This window comes from Mus musculus, chromosome 2 (assembly GCF_000001635.26).
Source record: "Mus musculus strain C57BL/6J chromosome 2, GRCm38.p6 C57BL/6J".
Taxonomy (NCBI): domain Eukaryota; kingdom Metazoa; phylum Chordata; class Mammalia; order Rodentia; family Muridae; genus Mus; species Mus musculus.
Window position 1 is genome coordinate 8,038,936 of NC_000068.7, and position 5,925 is coordinate 8,044,860.

The following is a 5,925-nucleotide window of genomic DNA, read 5'->3' on the forward strand; positions in this document are numbered from 1 at the left end:
ATAATCAGAACATCAAATGCACTAAATAAAGATAGAATACTAAAAGCAGTAAGGGAAAAAGGTCAAGTAACATATAAAGGCAAGCCTATCAGAATTACACCAGATTTTTCACCAGAGACTATGAAAGCCAGAAGAGCCTGGACAGATGTTATACAGACACTAAGAGAACACAAACTGCAGCCCAGGCTACTATACCCAGCCAAACTCTCAATTATCATAGAGGGAGAAACCAAAGTATTCCACGACAAAACCAAATTCACGCATTATCTCTCCACGAATCCAGCCCTTCAAAGGATAATAACAGAAAAAAACCAATACAAGAACGGGAACAACGCCCTAGAAAAAACAAGAATGTAATCCCTCAACAAACCTAAAAGAAGACAGCCACAAGAACAGAATGCCACCTTTAACAACTAAAATAACAGGAAGCAACAATTACTTTTCCTTAATATCTCTTAACATCAATGGTCTCAACTCGCCAATAAAAAGACATAGACTAACAAACTGGCTACACAAACAAGACCCAACATTTTGCTGCTTACAGGAAACTCATCTCAGAGAAAAAGATAGACACTACCTCAGAATGAAAGGCTGGAAAACAATTTTCCAAGCAAATGGTATGAAGAAACAAGCAGGAGTAGCCATCCTAATATCTGATAAGATTGACTTCCAACCCAAAGTCATCAAAAAAGACAAGGAGGGACACTTCATTCTCATCAAAGGTAAAATCCTCCAAGAGGAACTCTCAATTCTGAATATCTATGCTCCAAATACAAGAGCAGCCACATTCACTAAAGAAACTTTAGTAAAGCTCAAAGCACACATTGCGCCTCACACAATAATAGTGGGAGACTTCAACACACCACTTTCACCAATGGACAGATCATGGAAACAGAAACTAAACAGGGACACACTGAAACTAACAGAAGTGATGAAACAAATGGATCTGACAGATATCTACAGAACATTTTATCCTAAAACAAAAGGATATACCTTCTTCTCAGCACCTCATGGTACCTTCTCCAAAATTGACCACATAATAGGTCACAAATCAGGCCTCAACAGATTCAAAAATATTGAAATTGTCCCATGTATCCTATCAGATCACCATGCACTAAGGCTGATCTTCAATAACAAAATAAATAACAGAAAGCCAACATTCACATGGAAACTGAACAACACTCTTCTCAATGATACCTTGGTCAAGGAAGGAATAAAGAAAGAAATTAAAGACTTTTTAGAGTTTAATGAAAATGAAGCCACAACGTACCCAAACCTTTGGGACACAATGAAAGCATTTCTAAGAGGGAAACTCATAGCTATGAGTGCCTTCAAGAAAAAACGGGAGAGAGCACATACTAGCAGCTTGACAACACATCTAAAAGCTCTAGAAAAAAAGGAAGCAAATTCACCCAAGAGGAGTAGACGGCAGGAAATAATCAAACTCAGGGGTGAAATCAACCAAGTGGAAACAAGAAGAACTATTCAAAGAATTAACCAAACGAGGAGTTGGTTCTTTGAGAAAATCAACAAGATAGATAAACCCTTAGCTAGACTCACTAAAGGGCACAGGGACAAAATCCTAATTAACAAAATCAGAAATGAAAAGGGAGACATAACAACAGATCCTGAAGAAATCCAAAACACCATCAGATCCTTCTACAAAAGGCTATACTCAACAAAACTGGAAAACCTGGACGAAATGGACAAATTTCTGGACAGATACCAGGTACCAAAGTTGAATCAGGATCAAGTTGACCTTCTAAACAGTCCCATATCCCCTAAAGAAATAGAAGCAGTTATTAATAGTCTCCCAGCCAAAAAAAGCCCAGGACCAGACGGGTTTAGTGCAGAGTTCTATCAGACCTTCAAAGAAGATCTAACTCCAGTTCTGCACAAACTTTTTCACAAGATAGAAGTAGAAGGTATTCTACCCAACTCATTTTATGAAGCCACTATTACTCTGATACCTAAACCACAGAAAGATCCAACAAAGATAGAGAACTTCAGACCAATTTCTCTTATGAACATCGATGCAAAAATTCTTAATAAAATTCTCGCTAACCGAATCCAAGAACACATTAAAGCAATCATCCATCCTGACCAAGTAGGTTTTATTCCAGGGATGCAGGGATGGTTTAATATACGAAAATCCATCAATGTAATCCATTATATAAACAAACTCAAAGACAAAAACCACATGATCATCTCGTTAGATGCAGAAAAAGCATTTGACAAGATCCAACACCCATTCATGATAAAAGTTCTGGAAAGATCAGGAATTCAAGGCCAATACCTAAACATGATAAAAGCAATCTACAGCAAACCAGTAGCCAACATCAAAGTAAATGGAGAGAAGCTGGAAGCAATCCCACTAAAATCAGGGACTAGACAAGGCTGCCCACTTTCTCCCTACCTTTTCAACATAGTACTTGAAGTATTAGCCAGAGCAATTCGACAACAAAAGGAGATCAAGGGGATACAAATTGGAAAAGAGGAAGTCAAAATATCACTTTTTGCAGATGATATGATAGTATATATAAGTGACCCTAAAAATTCCAACAGAGAACTCCTAAACCTGATAAACAGCTTCGGTGAAGTAGCTGGATATAAAATTAACTCAAACAAGTCAATGGCCTTTCTCTACACAAAGAATAAACAGGCTGAGAAAGAAATTAGGGAAACAACACCCTTCTCAATAGCCACAAATAATATAAAATATCTCGGCGTGACTCTAACGAAGGAAGTGAAAGATCTGTATGATAAAAACTTCAAGTCCCTGAAGAAAGAAATTAAAGAAGATCTCAGAAGATGGAAAGATCTCCCATGCTCATGGATTGGCAGGACCAACATTGTAAAAATGGCTATCTTGCCAAAAGAAATCTACAGATTCAATGCAATCCCCATTAAAATTCCAACTCAATTCTTCAACGAATTAGAAGGAGCAATTTGCAAATTCATCTGGAATAACAAAAAACCGAGGATAGCAAAAACTCTTCTCAAGGATAAAAGAACCTCTGGTGGAATCACCATGCCTGACCTAAAGCTTTACTACAGAGCAATTGTGATAAAAACTGCATGGTACTGGTATAGAGACAGACAAGTGGACCAATGGAATAGAATTGAAGACCCAGAAATGAACCCACACACCTATGGTCACTTGATCTTCGACAAGGGAGCCAAAACCATCCAGTGGAAGAAAGACAGCATTTTCAACAATTGGTGCTGGCACAACTGGTTGTTATCATGTAGAAGAATGCGAATCGATCCATACTTATCTCCTTGTACTAAGGTCAAATCTAAGTGGATCAAGGAACTTCACATAAAACCAGAGACACTGAAACTTATAGAGGAGAAAGTGGGGAAAAGCCTTGAAGATATGGGCACAGGGGAAAAATTCCTGAACAGAACAGCAATGGCTTGTGCGGTAAGATCGAGAATTGACAAATGGGACCTAATGAAACTCCAAAGTTTCTGCAAGGCAAAAGACACTGTCTATAAGTCAAAAAGACCACCAACAGACTGGGAAAGGATCTTTACCTATCCTAAATCAGATAGGGGACTAATATCCAACATATATAAAGAACTCAAGAAGGTGGACCTCAGAAAATCAAATAACCCCCTTAAAAAATGGGGCTCAGAACTGAACAAAGAATTCTCACCTGAGGAATACCGAATGGCAGAGAAGCACCTGAAAAAATGTTCAACATCCTTAATCATCAGGGAAATGCAAATCAAAACAACCCTGAGATTCCACCTCACACCAGTGAGAATGGCTAAGATCAAAAATTCAGGTGACAGCAGATGCTGGCGAGGATGTGGAGAAAGAGGAACACTCCTCCATTGTTGGTGGGATTGCAGGCTTGTACAACCACTCTGGAAATCAGTCTGGCGGTTCCTCAGAAAATTGGACATAGTACTACCGGAGGATCCAGCAATACCTCTCCTGGGCATATATCCAGAAGAAGCCCCAACTGGTAAGAAAGATACATGCTCCACTATGTTCATAGCAGCCTTATTTATAATAGCCAGAAACTGGAAAGAACCCAGATGCCCCTCAACAGAGGAATGGATACAGAAAATGTGGTACATCTACACAATGGAGTACTACTCAGCTATTAAAAAGAATGAATTTATGAAATTCCTAGCCAAATGGATGGACCTGGAGAGCATCATCCTGAGTGAGGTAACACAATCACAAAGGAACTCACACAATATGTACTCACTGATAAGTGGATACTAGCCCAAAACCTAGGATACCCACGATATAAGATACAATTTCCTAAACACATGAAACTCAAGAAAAATGAAGACTGAAGTGTGGACACTATGCCCCTCCTTAGAAGTGGGAACAAAACACCCATGGAAGGAGTTACAGAAACAAAGTATGGAGCTGAGATGAAAGGATGGACCATGTAGAGACTGCCATATCCAGGGATCCACCCCATAATCAGCTTCCAAATGCTGACACCATTGCATACACTAGCAAGATTTTACTGAAAGGACCCAGATGTAGCTGTCTCTTGTGAGACTATGCCGGGGCCTAGCAAACACAGAAGTGGATGCTCACAGTCAGCTAATGGATGGATCACAGGGCTCCCAATGGAGGAGCTAGAGAAAGTACCCAAGGAGCTAAAGGGATCTTCAACCCTATAGGTGGAACAACATTATGAACTAACCAGTACCCCTGAGCTCTTGACTCTAGCTGCATATGTATCAAAAGATGGCCTAGTCGGCCATCACTGGAAAGAGAGGCCCATTGGACACGCAGACTTTGTGTGCCCCGGTACAGGGGAACGCCAGGGACAAAGGGGGGGAGTGGGTGGGTAGGGGAGTGGGGGTGGGTGGGTAAGGGGGACTTTTGGTATAGCATTGGAAATGTAAATGAGCTAAATCCCTAATAAAAAAAAAAAAAAAAAAAAAAGCAAATTTTCTTAATTTCCATTTTAGACAAGGTATACTGCAAACATATCATACTTTGAAATAGTTAGCAAAAAAAATCCCTTTTCACTTTTCATTTTTGTCTTTATTTCATTAAATGTTCCTAATGATCTTCTTGCTGATTGAGAACATCTAGCAGCAGATACTCTATCTAGAGACAATTTTTTCCCTTCTTATTGTGATTTACACTAAGAAAAAGATATAGATCTTCAAAAGGAATTATTAAAATCTAAACAAACACCCCAGTTTTTAAAAAATGTTGTTTTATCCCCTACTACAGTGCAACATTTCAATATAGTTACTTAATTAGTTAAAATAAATCCTGTTACTTTCAACTTCTCTATTTCTCTTTCTTCCCTATTTCTTATTCATCTCTTCTTTGTCCTATCCTTAGTATTTTTACTCCTTGGAGTAAAGTACAATTTATATTGTATACTTTTCCAGTAACCCTTGATGATTAGAAATAAAGCTTAAAGTTTTATAAACTTTCTTCTGTTATTTGGAATTTACTGTGGTTTGACCAGATATTTATGATACAAATTCATAATTTCTTTAGAACTTGTGTTGCTTACTATTGCTTAATCTCATTTATATAGGATGCCAGCATAGCTGTGACCTATGTGATAAAGAAATTTAAATCCAGTAATATGGCTTCTATGGCAAGAGATCATGTCCAAAGACATTCTATGTCTATGTAATCTGGTTGGAACACAGACAATCTCTGGAATAATAGCATTATCTGGCCAGAATACAGACACATCTTTAATATACAATTTTAATCTCTCTGGCTAGATTACAAACATGCCCGTAGAGCTCTTAGTACACACCTTACATGCCTTTTATCTCAAACAATGAAGGCAATGTTTATAGGAGAAATTAGCCATGTTTGAAAGTGTCATCAAATTGAGGAGCAGAAAAAAATGATGATTTAGAGAAAGATTTGACAGAATGTAAAAAGAGAGTGTACAGCTAACACTCATGAGA